The sequence below is a fragment of the Macrotis lagotis genome, chromosome X, assembly GCF_037893015.1.
Source record: "Macrotis lagotis isolate mMagLag1 chromosome X, bilby.v1.9.chrom.fasta, whole genome shotgun sequence".
Lineage (NCBI taxonomy): Eukaryota > Metazoa > Chordata > Mammalia > Peramelemorphia > Peramelidae > Macrotis > Macrotis lagotis.
The window spans coordinates 238244463-238262469 of NC_133666.1; the positions used below are offsets into that span (position 1 = coordinate 238244463).

The 18007-nt window shown below is 33.2% G+C and overlaps 1 protein-coding gene across 4 annotated transcripts in view; it reads left to right on the plus strand.

The window, feature by feature from the left end:
- SSBP2 (single stranded DNA binding protein 2) overlaps window positions 1-18007 on the plus strand; it is a 404380-nt gene that overhangs the window by 179819 nt on the left and 206554 nt on the right. Inside the window, exon 1 of one of the 4 annotated variants that reach the window (XM_074204894.1) lies at window positions 433-7134. The exons of the other annotated variants lie outside the window; for them this stretch is intronic. The gene's annotated coding sequence lies outside the window, so the exon portion shown is untranslated. Of the gene's footprint in view, window positions 1-432; window positions 7135-18007 lie in introns of those variants that run through there. 4 annotated transcript variants of the gene reach the window in all.

Genomic DNA, 18007 nt, shown 5'->3' on the forward strand with positions numbered 1-18007 from the left:
CAGTACAAGAGTAGAAGGAGTTTAGAGGGAAGAATGGATTGTACAACAAGAAGCATTCTTGAGGTCTTAGTGAGAAGGTGGCTGGGGTGAGGGTTAGGCTATCTGGGGCTATCTCAGGAATCAAGTAGTCACAGTCCCAAGGTAAGAATGTTAAAGCTGAATAAGTCTCTTGGGACTTCAACTTGTGTTTCAGCTCCATTTTATTTTTCTTGTGTTATTTCTAGAATAAAATCATTCTACTTGGCTGAGAAAGATAGGAAAATAATTAGATTTTAGAAATCTACCTTCTCTCCATTGTCTATGGTAATCATCTCATAGGTCATATAATTTAATTTGATATTCCTTTTCTCTCTTGTATATGTGTTTGTGTGTATTTGTTTTATATATACATGTGTGTGTATATATATATATATATATATATATATATATCCATATATGAATAATATGGTAACTTTCTTCACCAACGAAATCACAGATTGATACCAAAAATTTTTATGTATGTATCGTTTATACATAGTAGGATGTAAATTCCTGGAGAGCAGGAACTGTTTTATTTCTTTGTTTCTATTTCTGGTGTTTTGAAATATAGTAGGTATTTAATAATTCATTGTTGAATTGATTTTACCTGAATCTAGTCTAGATGACAGGAATTGAAAGAAATTTATTTACCCACCCTAAATGTTGGGCTGGGCTGAAGGGAGATATTGCTTGACAGAAGCAAAAATTACATCATAGGACAAATTTGAGGTCCTCTCTCCTGGCTGGATGACATTTGTTCTGATTAAAAATAATCTTAAACAGCCCTGAGGCCCTTGACTTTATCTAAAAAGAAGGTTGTCCCTCCATTGTGGGGAAAGAAGCTGAAAAGCAATTGTTACTCATTTGAGAACCTGTAGATAGTCATAGTAGTTTAATAGAGAATCCTGTAGAAGGCAGTAAAATGGAATAAGCAGAGCCACAGATGAGACCATGGCTATGTAAGAATAGAGGAAGACCAGTGTAGCATCTTAGATACAATCCTCAATGTATATGTGGTCTTGTCTATTCATATTTCCTCTCCTACCAGATTAATGTACTCACATGGGTAGGGGGTGATTATTTTTAACTAATTTTATTTATTAAAATCTCTGGATTAGTTTGGCAAAAGAAGCATCAGAAAGGGGCTCAAAGGCTGGCTCAGATCGTGTCTTAAACCTAATTCTAGTTCTCAGGGGCCCATGTCTGAAGAAGCCTAAGATATAAAAATATTAAAATTTTATCTTTCCTTTTCCTATGTTTGCATTCCAGTGGTAGGATAATGATGTAGGCAACTAAAGGAAAAAGTTAGAATCAAAGCATAAAAGGTAGGAGGAGGAAGTTATGCTTATGTAGAAAATGCATAAAATTTGTAAATGAAAAAATCAATAATTGATACACTATCAGTAATAATAGATGATGATCAAATATGATGGACTTGTTTATTTCAGCAGCATAATAATCAAAGACAATTCTAAGAGACTTGTGGTGGAAAATTCCATCCAAATCCAGAGAAGGAATTGTAGAGTTTAAATGCAGACTAAAACTTACTACTTTTCATTTTTAAAAGTTGTCTTAGGTATTGGTTTTTTTCTCTCTCTAATAATTTTTCCCATTTCAATTTGATTGTTCTTTCACAACATGATTAATATGTATCTAAGTTTAGCATGGTTATACATGTATAGCCTATATTAGAATCCCTTCTGTTGGGGAAGGCAGGGTAGGGAAGTGATGGAGGGAGAAAAATGTATAATTCAAAACCTGGCCAAAAATGTGGTTTTTGAAAACTACTATTGCATGTAGTTGGAAAAAATCTGTCAAAGCTAAACTGAGAAGAGGTTTTTACTATTGATTCATTTTCTTCTATATGGTTCTGTTACTCATAGACTATATGCCTTGGGTTAATCATTTAATCTCTTTAGACCTTAGTTACCTCAACTCTTAAAATAATAGGTAAATGACCTCTATTGTCCTTTCATTATTTAATTCTGTAATTTTATGATCATGAGCCTGAACTTCAGAGTTGTATGGTCTTACAGATCTCATATTGAGTAACCATACAACTGAACTTTTGGAATAAAAATATAAAAGTGTCCTTTAAAAAGAATATTCCACCCCCCCCAAAAAATGTTGGAAGACACATTTTCAGCAAAGAATTAAACTTCCATAAGAACTTAGGTGTGGGGCTTTTGTTTTTTTATTATTTAAAAAAAATTCAGATATGGAAGAAGGAACAGGAATGACCACAAATGAAGTTGAATGGTTTATTTATGTTCTCCAAGCTCTTGATCAAAACACATATAGTAGGAAATGAAAGATAAGAGCAACAGTAGATGTAGGAACTAAAAGTCCCCAAATACTGGGAAAGGCTCATAGCCCATACTTAGGCTTATTATGTCTGACGCATTAGAGTTTCCTTTTTGCTCTCAAAAGAGAGTGGGCACAAGGGAATCAGACTTTGTCTCATGTGACCCTATATGGCACCTAAACTGCCTTCAGATTGTTGGCAAAGTGAAAAGGTGATGAGACCAGAACTTCTGAATTTTGATATTTGCAATTAATGAATCAGAAAATGAATTAGATATATATTGCCTGAAGACCCTAATGGAAACCTCAGAAATCTCCCAACTCAAGTGCTACTTCTTTTAAAAGATCTTCCCCATTCCCTAGAGTTTTCTCTCTGATCCCACCCTCATTAATTTGTCATTATTTCATATATTATTTGTATCTACATATTTGTATACTTGTTGTTTCTGCTTATTCTAGAATATAAATTCCTTGGGACAGGTACTGTTTTTCTTTTTTAAATCTTTATATCCAGAGAACCTAGCATATAGTAAGTGCTTTATAGATGCTTGTTGAATTATTGAATTTAGGCAACATATACATTGATTTATTAAGTTTGTATAGTTAAAATTTCAGATATCAAAAGAGATACTTGAATTTTAGTAATCCCCTTTGTTCTATAATTCCTATATAGTGGGCAAAGTATGGATATTCTTGTGAGTTATATTTAGTGCTGTGCGTTTTCCTCCCAAAATGTACTGATTCCTCACATGATAAAACCCTAATTTTTTTTAATTTTTCCTCAATTTTCATTTAAATTCAGATTTGCAATACTGGAATCAGCATATTATTGCATACACATTTGATTCAACTTTCAATTTTCAGTTACTTGATTTTTAAATGTATTCCTTTGGGACTGAAATTCTGTTGTCAATATTCTTTATTCTAGTTGCTTAGTAGTTTGTAGTCAAGTATTGTCAAGGGAATTTTCTAAAACAGCAGCTGCTTTTATTAAACCTTTGTGAAGGAATGGAATAAATTTAGTAATCTGTTACATGCTGAGAACCAAAAAATGAAAAATATTTGTCTTTTTGCAAAACTATTTTCAGATTTGACTTTAAGATTATAATAAAAATGAATTTATCCGTTCTATAATCATTCTTTTAGTTCAATTAAATAATGCCATTCAAAACAATACTATGATATTTTGAAATATTGGTGTAACTTCAACATTTCAATTAAGAGATTCCTTAATTCTACTGTTCATCTCATTTAAAGAATTTCCCATCATTTAATATGTAATGTAAGCTTTTGCATGTGAAAAGATCAAGTAATATATTTAATGAATTTTGTAGATCTCAAAGTATTATATAAATGGAACTTTTTATAATGGAGATGTCATTCAACAGGCATTTTTTTTTATTAAAGATTTTATTTATTTTGAGTTTTACAATTTTCCCCCAATCTTACTTCCCTTCTCCCTCCCCACAGAAAGCAATTTGTTAGTCTTTACATTGTTTCCATGTTGTACATTGATCCAAATTGACTGTGATGAGAGAGAAATCATATCCTTAAAGAAGAAACATGAAGTATAAGAGATAAACAAGAACAGACAATAAGATATGGGTTTTTTCCCCTAAATTAAAGGGAATACTCTTTGAACTTTGTTCAAACTCTACAGTTCTTTATCTGGATACAGATGATATTCTCCATTGCAGACAGGCCAAAATTGTCCCCTATTGTTGCACTGAAGGAATGAGCAGGTCCATCAAGGTTGATCATCACCCCCATGTTGCTGTTGGGGTGTACAGTGTTTTTCTGGTTCTGCTCATCTCACTCAGCATCAGTTCATGCAAATCCCTCCAGGCTTCCCTGAATTCCCATCCCTCCTGGTTTCTAATAGAACAATAGTGTTCCATGACATACATATACCACAGTTTGCTAAGCCATTCCCCAATTGAAGGACATTTACTTGATTTCCAATTCTTTGCCACCACAAACAGGGCTGCTATGAATATTTTTGTACAAGTGATGTTTTTACCCTTTTTCTTCATCTCTTGAGGATATAGACCCAGTAGTGGTATTGCTGAATCAAAGGGTATGCATTTTTGTTGCCCTTTGGGCATATCAACAGGCATTTTTTAAGCTCTTACTATGTGCAGGGTTGTTTGATATATTGGAAAAATTGCTGGAGTTGGAGGCAGGAACCTGAGGACTTTTAGTACTAACTCTTTCAGTGAACGCTTTGTGGGGTCTTAGGTCACTTAGCACCTTTGACCTAATTTCTTTTGTATTGAATAGAAATGGTAATATTTGTTTGGCCTATCACATGGAGAAGGTTAGGAAATCAAATGAAATGCTATAAAACTGCTTGGAAAATTAAAAGGATTAAACAAATGTGAAATCTTGGTATAGTGGCTGAGCTCATATAATACAAATCCAAATATATATCTAAAATTTATATATGAATATACATATTGTGAACATATTCATAAACACAAATTTGAGCTATGACTCCCAAAACTCCCTTAATTAGAATCCCTAGAGGCAGATGTGGTAGATGGCAGCTGGCCTCATGGGTTAGAACTAGGTCTAACACAATACTGACTCTCAGATTGTAGGCAGAACACTTAACCTTTGATGTGCTCTAGGTAAGTCTGGAGGACCTGAAGTTCCTGAGAAACTGCCAGCTTGTATTGGTATGAGGGAGATTTCTCATCCCAGAGTTCCCTATGTCAATGAACTCTCATATCTAGTCTTTATTCTTATATAGAATTAAGCTTCCAGAAAGTTCAGGTTGTGTGTCTGTGTGTGTGTGTGTGTGTGTGTGTGTGTGTGTGTGTGTGTGTGTGTGTGTGTACATGCTCTTGTATTAAGTATTCTGCTTTGGATTTTAGAATATGTGAAATATAATGAATGGTAAAAAACCAAAAAGACATTAAAAGCTCATTGGATTTAGGTATTTTTTTAAATCAGCCTCTTGTGATAGAAATTCTGAGACACAAAGTTTCAAACATGACCTATTTTTATTAGTAAGGCTAGCAATTAACAATAAATGGAGTCAGTGACCTCTCCAGATGATCAAAGACTCCAATGAGGTCTTCAAAAAACAATTAAAATCAGTTTTCAATTTCAATCTCACATTCCCAATTATTCAGTATAGATACAGTCATGTCTTTACTTCATACAACCACTAGTGTCTGTGTCATTGAAAGACCTCACATTACCTTCTGGATCATCAAAGATTTAATTAAAGTTTTATTTAAGCTTTGTATCACCACACATTTAATTAAAAACATTTATGGTAGTCTTACAGTTTTGAGATTTGTTTTTTTGTGAAACTTGTGATTTCATTGTCATAGGTGCTACCATTGAGAAAACGTCCTCTACCAATGCACTTGAACAATTACTCTGCAATTTATAGTCTTGGAAAGTGCAAGGAATAACTAAAGACTAAGTGATTTGTTCAGGGTCTGAAGATTGTGTGTTAGATCAGAGATTTGACCCCAGGTCTTTCTTGATTTTGAAGTTAGATATCTATTCAGTATTTTAAATCTTTTATTTGACTGCTTTATTGAAATCTCCACAAAGCCTTAACTAGTTCTAGACTTGATAACTACTTAAAGTTCATGTATTAGCTTATTTCACAGGTGTATTTATATAGGAAAATAAAATCAGATTTACTATTATTGTATTTCATTGAAAAATGAGTTTTCATGAGCCACATGAATTATTTAAAAGTGAATACAAACTGATATGCTCTGTCTCAATCATCTATATTATTTCCTGGGTATAACATAAATGAAAATAGGTGTCTGTAGAATTAAGTTAATTATGAATGCATAAGGCCTAGCTTATCAAACTCACCTTTTGATTTCCTTTTGACAAAAGTCGAAAGTACTAAGTTCTTGTTTGCAAGGCCTGTGGTATTAATTGCTAGAAGTTCACCTAGGTCAAGGACCCAGAAAGGTAGAGCTTGAGAAGGGAAAGGTAATCAAGGAGTTCATATTAGGAGATAAGGTGAAATAAGACAACAATGATCAGAATGAAAATTCATCTTCTTCCTCAAATTTTTGAAATTGTCTGGATTTTTCATTTGCTTTTACAAGTCTTTCTTTTTTTTTGTTTTGTTTTTTAGGTTTTTGCAAGGCAAATGGGGTCAAGTGGCTTGCCCAAAGCCACACAGCTAGGTAAATTATTAAGTGTCTGAGACTGAATTTGAACCTAGGTACTCTTGACTCCACGGCTGGTGCTTTATCCACTACGCCACCTAGCTGCCCCATTTACAAGTCTTTCTTATAACACAGTTCTCTATGTAAACATTGAATCAAGTAATAAAATGTAAACTCCTTTAGGACAGAATGTCTTACTCTTTTTAATCATTCTATCCCTAATGTCTAATATAGTGTCTTTAACTTATTAGCTATTTGATAAATAGACTTCAATTGAATTTAGTAAACTAGATGTTCATTAGGCTTTTTCACTCAAATATAATATGGTTTGAAGAAACCTTTGGCAAAAACTGTATCACATCCAATTTTGGGTTGAATTTTCTGACAGGTCTCCAAAGTAAATCAGGGTTTGGGCATTTTAGATACTAGATATATAGGAGGCAGAGTTGGCATTCTATTTTGAAAGCTTAGTAGATTGTTACTAAGATGGAATGTTAACACATGAAAGGTAGACCATGAGTTAAGTTGTGTATAGGATCAACATTTTCCTCAAAAATGGGGTTAGAATCTGCTCAAGCACATAGGCTGGTATCATATAAGGAGTTCATTGGATAATGGGACCATACAAAGAGGAAGATACATTTTGAGCTGAAAAATCAAGGCAAGTCAACTGTCCAGCATAACTGTTTTTCAGTGCAGACTTTATGGATGACTGAACTCTGAATAGAAATATATCTCAGTGGGCTCTCAGGATAACAGGATATTAACTGTGAACAGCTATAAACAGACTTTAAAAAAACTGGATGAATTGATTTGAATGATGATATTTAGTAAACAAAAGTTTATTAAGAACCTACTGTGTGAAGAATATTCATGGTGCTGCTGGCTTCAGTTTATCACCCAGGGGATGAATTTTCTCTTTAAATGTAAGAGTGTCTCTGCCAAAAAAAGTGATCTTGGTTTTTATAATTAAAGATAAACTATTCCTTTGACAGGAGTTAACAATATAACTGTTTCTTATGTATGTTCTAATATAGAATAATATATCCATGCTGCATATTAGATGTCTTTCTTCCTTTGTGTTATAGTTGGAGGACATGTATTGAATTCATTTTGTAGCTGTACCAAATTATTTAGATATGTTTTTTTAAAAAAAATTAGGATATAGTAAATGACCCTTTTCAACTTTGGGTAATTGAAAAAATATTTTTGTATAGATGAACTTATTAAATCCCAGCCAGGTAGCACAATCTGGAATTTATAAAATTTGGAAAGATTGCTATGTTGATTAGTAACTTGATCTTTTATATTTTTGTGACTTTTCTTGGGACAATAGTCATTTATATTTTTGTGACTACTCTTGAAGAAGACATATCATGGCTATGTCCTAAATTCTATATTTATTATTGCTCCTAATTAGTGAACTTAAAGCCTCCCATTGGTATCTATTAAAAAAAATTTAAGAGGGTGAAGTTTGAAAACATTTTGACTTAATGAGCCTTTGGGTGTCTTAAGAAGAATTCCATTTGAATTTTTGTTTTTGTAACCTTGTAACCTGATTTTTTTTTGTCTCCTTTGACTCCCTGATAACATTTATTGAACTAGGAAATAGAATGTTCTTTCTCATGTTCCCCAGTTATACAGAGTCATAGATGGTTTCAAACTTATCTACCATCTCATCTACTCCTAGAGAGATTCTATTAGGTCCACTGGGGTTTTATACTGACACCTTTCTGAGTACTTGATACAGATAGATTATGTGTATTGCAGATTATGATTATTTTTAAGGTTTTGCAAGGTAAATGGGGTTAAGTGGCTTGCTCAAGGCCACACAACTAGGTGATTATTATTATTAAGTGTTTGAGGCCAGATTTGAACCCAGGTACTGCTGACTCCAAGGCCGGTGCTCTATCCACTGTGCCACCTAGCCACCCCCAGATCATGATTTTTAACTATGGATCTCCTTCTTTAGAAATTATATTTTTTTGTGTATAGGAAAATATTACTTTCCTATTAGTGGTGCTAAATCTACTTCCAGGAAGTAAGGCAGAAAAGAAAAAGTCAGATGATCTGGATTTCTGTCACATTTATATTACCTGAATAGTCATTTAACTTTTTTAGCCTCATTCACCTCATCCATTGACCTAGGTTATCTCTTTTAGGTCTAGCATTCTATGATTCTAAGTATTCAATCTCTTGCTCTATTAAATGGCACTTCTGGTGTGTATCTCTATTAAGGTCCCAGGAGCTATCATTTTAGGTGTGAGCATATGAATCTTTTTCTGAAGAAGTTGTCCTTTAGGTACAGGGGAAAATCTTAAGTAAAATGGGGCAAAAGATTTTTGTTGGTGTGCTTTTTGCTGAAGAAGAGACAGGAAATGGATACATAGATTTGTCAGCACTTTCTGGTTTCCAATTACACAGAATGTCTATAATTAAAGAAAAGAATAATTAGCATGAGAAGGCAGTATGGCATAGTGGACAGAGGACTGAATGGAGTCAGAACTTAGTGCTCCAGGAAGCCCTTTAGAACAGAGGAGGTACTGATCTGTGCCAGGTAACATGCTTTAGGAAATCAAAGATCAGGAGCAAAAAAAAATATACAATCTTGTCAGGGTTTGGTTTAGAGTGCACCTATGGGATGCTGACACACTTTCCTCTGCTCCTCCCCACTTCCATGGTGGAGTAGTCACCAGGCTATTATAGCTTGCATGGGAAAAGGGAACCAACCACCATCCACACATAGTCTTCTTATGGAAGAGAGAAGACAAGATAGTGACTCTTTTAAAGACCTACCAACTCAGTGGCCCTGGTACTCAGCCAGCAAGGAGATTGTTTCATCTTTCAGAAGAATCCAGGTCCTTCACTGCTGTGATGCTCCCTTGGATTATTTCCTTGGAAATGATCAGGGCCTAGGCTTAGGATTCCAGTCCAGACCATGCTACACAGTTATTCCAAAGAGCATGGAGAAGGTCCCTGGTGGTTGTAAGTAGGGTATGGTACATAATTATTATTGACATGTAAAAGAAGTCCCATAAAAGATATCCAGGAAGTGTATAGTCAGTGATAGAGGTGAACTAATTGTGAGTTCACTGAGTGATAACAGATGATTAGTTCAAGTGCAATACTCTATTGCCAGGATGTTTTGTTTTGTTTTGTTTTAAATAGAACAGATTTTTCCCCCCAAACTATTGAGCAAATATAAGCAAATTGGGGTTGGGACTGGGGAGATAATGTAAGACATGTCTTGGAGGAAGTTTTGGCAGAATTTTTGGCCATTTTCAAATATAACTCTCAAAAAGTATCTTCCCTTTTTTTTCACTGAATATAAAACCAAAACTAATAGTAAATGTAGCACAATAACTTAATAGTCTTATGTACAGGCAAAATTATATTTGAATTGTCACTGAATTTTATTACTTGTGCAATCTGTCAGCATCACTATCAGTAGCATATACTCATGACATAATGTTATTGTTTGCTATATTTGAATATGAAATGTGCAAACTTGAAATTAAATAATTTTTAATGTGCAAATTAAAAGTACTGTAATATTTATATTTTTCAGCATCACTAGTTTGATAACTGTCTAGTTTCTGAAAGAACTCTAACTATAAAAAACTGAAATAATTTGAATAATTATGGATGACTGAAATTTCAAGAGTATTTTTTTAATTACATGTAAAATAAAATTCCATGTTCATTTTCTAAAATTTACAGTTCTAAATGTTCTCCTTCCCTTCCTCATTTACTTCCTCAATAAGAAAGTAAGCAGTTTGATGTTATATATTTATGTGCAATATGTAAAACATTTCCATATTAATTATATTGTAAAAGAAGAAACAGATTTAAAAAAAACAAAAAAGAAGTGAAAATAGTATATTTTGATTTGCATTCAGACTCCATCAATTCTTTCTCTGGATGTGAATAGCATTCATCATGAGGCATTTGTAGTTGTCTTGGATCATTGTATTGTTGAGAATAGCTAAGTCATTCACAGTTCATCATTCAATATTATTGTTAATTTGTGTAATGTTCTGTTTTTGCTCACTTTAATTTGTATTAGTTCATTTAAGTCTTTTCAGATTTTTCTGAAATCATTCTGTTCATCATTTCTTATAGCGCAATAATAGTATTCTATCACAAGCAGAAACTACATCTTTTTTAGCCATTCCTCAATTGATGAGTATTCCCTTGATTTCCAAATATCTTTTGTACAAGTAAGTCCCCTTTTCCCTTTTTTTGTGCAAGTAAGTCCCTTTTCCCTTTTATATAGATCTAGATCTAGACCTAGACCTAGCTATGGTATTGTTGAATCTTTGCACAGTTTGATTGCCATTTGGGCATAGTTCCAAATTGTTCTATAGAATGGTTGGATTTGTTCACAACTCTTACTAGTAGTGTATGGATATCCTTGTTTTAACACAGCCCCTCCATAAATCCAACATTTTACTTTTTTGTCCTACTAAACTATTCTGATAGATATAAGATGTGATACCTCAGAGTGATTTAATTTGTATTTCTTTGATTAATAGTCATTTGGAGGATTTTTCATATAATTACAGCTTTGATTTATTTTTTCTGAAAACTGCCTGTTTATCCTTTGACCATTTATCAATTCGAAAATGACTTGTATATTAGTTCTCTATATATTTGAGAAATGAGACCTTTATCCAAGAATATTGATCAGAGATTGTTTCCCAACATTCCCAGCATTTTGCTTTCCTTCTAATCTTGTTTTCATTTGTTTTGTTTGTGCAAAAGCTTTTTAATTTAATAATCATTTTATTTCTTAGAATGTTCTTTTTCTCTTATTTGGTCAAAAATTTTTCCTTTCTTCTTAGATCTGACAAATAAAATATTTCTTGCATTCCTCATTTGCTTATGGCATCACCCTTTATATATCTAAATCATATGTCCATTTTGTCACTGTATATTGATATACAAAGTAAGCTATTAGTCTTTACTGTTTTTCAATTTTCCCAGCAGTTGTTGTTAAATAGTGTGTTATTGTTTTAGTAGTTGAGTCTTGGGGTTTACAAACACTAGATTAATATGGACATTTGCTACTTTATCTTGTGTAACTAATTTATTCCACTGATCCACCATTCTTATTTCTTAGCCAGTATTATATAGTTTTGATGATTGCCTATTTATAATATAGTTTGAGAGCTGGTATTCCTAGGTCATCTTCCTTTTCATATTTTCCTATTATTTTCCTCGATATTCTTGACCAATTTTTCTAGATGAATTTTGTTACTTTTTTCTAGCTCTATAAAATAATTTTTAGCACTGTGATTGGTATGGCATTGAATAAGTAGATTGATTTGGGTAGAATTATCATTTTTATTATATTGACTCAGCCTACCTATGAGCAACTGATATTTTCAAAATTACTTAGATCTGAATTTATTAGTATGAAAAGTGTTTTGTAATTGTGTGGATACAGTTCCTGAGTATATTTTGAAAGGTAAGCTTACAAGTGTTTCAGATTATCTGCATTTATTTTAAATGGAATTTCTATTTTTTATTCTCTTGCTACTGGACTTTGTTGGTTTTACACACACACACACACACACACACACACACATACACATAAATCTTGGATATTTAATTATGTGGCTATTTTGAAGAGAAAATTCATCAGAATATCTAAGATTAATATGAGGAAACACAATATAGATTATAGAAAAAATAGAGAAATGCAAATTAAAAAATCCAAATCCCCCCTCCCCAAAATGCAGTTGACTTATCATTGGGATTAACAAGAACTATTATTAATGGAGAAGAAAAGGCCTCCATTTGCTTTGTATAATTTGCTTTATCTATAGGCAGTTTGAAACCCAGTAAATTGAAATGGTATAATGATATATTGGTAAATAGATATTGGCAAAAAAAAAGAACTTCCAAGTGTCAAAAGCCTCATTTGATAGAAGATATGTTATAGTATTGGTTGAAGTGGTCACCGGCAAATTATATGCAAAGCAGTTCAGATAGTTCCATTTGCAGCAGCTAGGTGGCACAATGGATAGAGCACCAACCCTGGAGTCAGGAGTACCTGAGTTCAAATTCAGTGTCAGACGCTAAATAATTACCTAGCTGTGTGATCTTGGCTAAGTCACTTAACCTCATTGCCTTGAACCCAAAAAACAAAAAAAAACTCAAAAGGTTCTACTCAAAGATAGTATGGTGGGAAGGAGAATTTTCCATATATATGTCTGAAGATATTTACAATCAATTGAAAAATGAAAATCTTATTCTTTTATTTTGCAAGTAAATTAACAGGTGTAGTTAAAGATGCCCATTTAGTTACATATGTAAGATAGGTTGTTGAAATCATTGTTAGGGAAATTTGTTAAGTTGCAAACCTATTTATGGAAACACTCCAAGATAAATTTTCAACGTAATGACTAGATTTTAAAATAAAAAGATAGAATCTAGGAATTACATTGGACTTCTAAATGAATGTATTCCTTAGATGATGAGAATAAAATAAAGTTTACAATTTCTACTTAAGATAAAAAAAGAATTACAAGTGACACTATCAGTGGACCCTTTGTATTGGAAAAATGTCATATATTCATATTAATAATACTATTATTATGTTTATTATTTTGTTTGGCAAGATACGTGGTTTCCTTGATATTTGTCTCATAAATATGAACATTGCAAATATGTAGAATATTATATTATAGGATTTAAAATTATGTGTTTTATAGATAGTAATAAGTTCTTAATTTCATTTTGCTAAAATGGGTAAAAGACATTTTTTTGTATATTTATTAGAAAGGTGAGGGAGCAATTTTTTTTTCTTTTAAAATATGGGGTCATTGCTATATGAAGTTTGGAAACCATTGAATGGGCTTTCTTATTAGTCTCTCTGCCTCCATTCATTCCCCTGTCCAATTTTTCATTGATCTGGGAAATTGGTATTCTTAGGCCTGCCTATGTCTCTAATTTTTCCAGTAGCATCTTCTTGCAAACTCCTCTTTCTAAACTTTAAAACCCTGCACAGCTTGCCTCTTCAGGCCTATTTCATATCATGTTTTGCATTCTATATTCCAGCTAACTGCTCTGCCTGCTGTTCTCCATTCATGATATTCCTTCTCCTGTCTCTGTTCCTTTGTACAGACTGCGCTTCATGTTAGGTAGGCATGCTTTTCTCATCAAGGCCTCTTAGAATCTGTTGCTTTCATTCTGAGCTTAACTCAAATACCATCTCCTTCATCAGGTCTTTCCAGATTAATGCTAATACCCACCCAACAGAAAATAATTTGGGTCTACTATGTATCTACTTCAAATTTTATTTCTGTGGGTAGCTAGGTGGTGTAGTGGACAGAAGTCAGGAGTACCTGAATTTAAATCTGATCTTCAGACAATTACCTAGCTGTGTGACTTTGGGCAAGTCACTTAACCCCCATTACCTTTCAAAAAGCAAAAAAGAAAAGTATTTCTGAATAGATGTTGTTTCCTCCCCCCCCCCCCATAATAGCATTTAAACACAATCAGGGCAAGAGCTATTTGAATTTTTTCCCCCTTTGTGTCTCCAGTGCCTAAATATAGTGCCTGCAAAACAAAAACATACATAATTAATGTTTGTTGAATGAAGAAATCAATGAAAGAGATATTGAAGATAAGATAAAGACAAAGTTAGATATTTATATTTCATTTTATGAAAGTCATGAAAATTGAAGACATAACTTAGATTTTTTTATTTTTATTTTTTATTTTAAGTGTCTGAGGCTGAATTTGAACTCACTTACTCCTGACTCCAGGGCCAGTGCTCTATCCACTGCACCACCTAGATGCCCCCTAGATATTTTATTACATTTTGCATTATACAAAAAAATATTTTTTGAAAGAAGAAAAATACTAAGATGTAGATTAGGCAGATACAAAACTACATTGATTCAAGTGCCAAGTTACATATTTTTCTATTAAATATAGTACTATATATACTAATAAAAAGAACACATCTACAAAAACAGTAATATAAAGAACAATTGAAAGTGGATATAAAAAAGAGCACTAACTCCTTGAACAAATTCAGGACAACTGAAGGAGTGATATTAACTCTCTCCCTAATTTCACTTTTGCTTTGTTCCTATGCCTTTCTACCATGAATACTTTTCATTTAGTTGTTTTCACTCTCACTGTCTTTTTTTCTTTGAATACATCCTTCCTTTTATATATCTTTACTATCTTTTTTCCTTCATTTTATGATTTTCTTCCTTTCCTACTAAATTTTTTATTTTCTAACATTCTTGTAGGTTCTCCATTTCTTTAAATCTGTGTTTATTGTATTTCTCTTCAAACTGTTTTCAGTCTTTTAACAACCAGAAACTGTTGATTCCAGTATTTCTGAGATCTGAGTATATATTTCCTTAAGAATGGGGGTGGGGCACTTTCAAAGAAACCTAATGTGTTCCAAGTGCTATTAAAGTTCTTATGTCTGTTTCTGTTAGTCAAGCCGGTCCTGTCCTAAGTGTCAGGGATACAAAGACAGGTCAAAAAAAAACCAAAAGCAAAAGCAAAACAGTTCCTGAAATCTAGCTGACAACATAGCAGGAGAAACAGCAGCCAGATAATTACGAATAGGATAAATCAGAGGCTCTCTTAGAGGGAAAGCATTTGAATTAATGATCGGGAAAAGGTTTCTCACAGAAGCTGGGGCTTTTGACTTGAAGGAAACCAGGAAATTCGGGAAATTGAAATGATGAGGGCAAAGAATTCTAGACTTGGGAACCAGGCAGTAAAAATGCTGAGTCAAGATTATCTTGTTTGAGGAACAACAAGGAGACTGATGGCATGAGATTGCAGAATATAAGAAGGGGAGTTAGATCTAAGAAAACTGGAAAATTTGGCAGGGATTTGATAGTGAAAGACTTAAGATGCCAAACCAAGGATTTTATTTTTGATTCTGGAGGTGATAGGGAACCTTTGGAGGTTATTGAATGAAGGGGGATGATTGGGTCAAAACTTTTCTTTATAGGAAGATCTATTTTGCAGTTGAGTAGAAAATTAACTGGAGTGTGAAGAGGCTTGAGGGAAGGAGACTAACCATCAGAATATGGCAGCAGTCTGGACATGAGGTGATCAGGTTGTACCAGGATAGTTACAGTGTCAAAGGAGAAAAGAGGGACATAGATAAGAGAAGTTGCCAAAGAAGAAATGACTAATTGAGAACTAATTGGATGGGGTACTGGTGTTGCAAGAGAGATAGACAAGTCAGGGATGACACCTAGTGAATGGGAAACCTCGCTGACTGGGAAGTTTCTGGGTTGTGATTGGGAAGTAATCAAGAGAAAAAATGAGAAGTGCTAGTATAGTAGCATGGTCAGTATAATAGCTGTGGGTGGCTTTGTGGCACCAGGATAAAACTATACTCACCAAAAGAATCATTAAATAAGATATGTTTTATCTAAGATTAGTCTGTATATATCTATCTATAATGTCTTTCAATGTAAATGAGACTTGTGGAAGCTACAGTTTGCTTTATTTTATTTTCCCAAAGGAAGAAAATTATTTCCTATGTGTATTACAAAATTGAATATGCAATATGGGGATAGAAGAAATGAAAAAAAATACATTTATTTCCATCATATAGGGCTGTCAATTCTCTTCCACACTGGCAAATTAGGTTGAAATTTTAATAACCTTTATTTGTTTCTGTTTGGGTGAAGTGGAATATACTGAACTTCTAAATGAGTTCCTACCAATTTTCAAAGCAAATAGTTATTTTTCTTTTAACTTTATATTTATTGAATTTATTTTACTACCTTATTCCAAAATTCTGCTGTGCAGGCCTAGCACCACATTCATTTCAAATCTGCATTTGGCTGTGTAATTTATCTTTTATTTTTCTAAGAATTGGGTTACTTCCTTCTGTCTTTCATCCCATTGCATAGCATAGTACTTAGTTCCTCATGAGCCCTTAATAAATGCTTGTTCTTGCTACCTATCCAGTTTATCTAACAATCCATCTACCTAACTCAACCCATGTTCCATATTAAATAAATGAAGAACATATTGGGAAATTATTTCACTATTTTATAAAAGACATAAATAAAAGTTAATAATAGAGAGAGAAGCATATGTAATATTACTTTACGGTTTCTCAATTGTACTTGAAGTAGCCAAAAGCCATATATTAAACAGAATTTTAATGAGCTCACATAAATTTTTTCTTAAAGCTTTTTTTTTCTCATTTGATAACAAGTAACTTTCTTGATTTAACTACTTTTTTTAGATATTAAAAACAAATTGATACAAACCAGCTAGCTAAGTGACCACTATTGTATGGATTAGCTTATTTCAAAGAATCCATAGTATAACAGAAAAGCAAATGCCAAGAAGAGCTACATACATCTTTTTTTTTAGAATCCCTTTGCTAACTTTTTTTTGTCTATGCTATTCTTTAACCATATTGAACTACTCTGATTTCTGGTAAGAAGATCAAAATTAACTCTAAATTCCCTTTAACATAAAATCTATGATCACTCATCCTACTCAACCTTATATTTTTATCTTTGAGAACTATATCTTATCTTTTTTTCTTCTCTGTTTTTCATTTTGTCTGGCATAATAATACTCATCTTTGTCACTGACTTGGTCATACTCACACTTGTGACTTTCATCTCTGAAACTCCACCTTTCTAAATGACTTTGGTATATTTGGTATATTTAAGTCTAAATGACTTTTGGTATATTATTTTTCCAAGCATTTCCCCTATCATTGTTTCTCAGCACTTCACTATATACAGTATAACCCTTCTTCTATTCTATCCTCAGTTTCTTGGACTCCTTTACTCCATTGACCTCCGATTTTGTTCTAATTCAACCATCAGCCAAACCTCATCATCACTTTAACACTTGCCTCCAAAATCCTGAACTCTGAAATTCCCTTTTCCCACCAATCTTCTTCTACCCTAATTCTTCTTTACATGTTCTTCAACTACATGATAGTCTTTATTCTCTACATTCCTCCCTATTTTTGACATCTATCAACTCTTCTCTGCTCTTACTTTGTTTCCCTTCTAAATTTGACCCAGTCCACTATTAATTTAACAAGGAAGCCATCTCCTTTCTTCTGTTCCTACTTTCTTAATTCCTCAACCCTCAGGAATGTCTATCAATAACCTCTTTTGGGGTGGGTGTCTTTTATGAGACAGTGGGGTTTAAGTGACTTGCACAAGGCCACAGAGCTACTATCAAGTGTCCAAGGTCAAATTTGAACTCAGATCCTCCTGACTCCAGGACCAGTGCTCTAACTATTGCACTACCTAACTGCCCCCAATTAACCTCTTCTGATCCTATTCCTGACCAGCTCAATACTTTAAAAGGAAATTTTGAAACCACATAGCACATACCATAGGTCTACTGCAAATGTATATCATACAACCTCAACTGGACCCTCTCTGCTAAGTGGCAATCCTTTTGTTCATCTCTTATTGATTCTCTATCACATTTCTCTTAATGACTGTTCCAAATTTTTATTTCTCTCTTCAAACCCCAAATACTTTCCATGTCCTCCT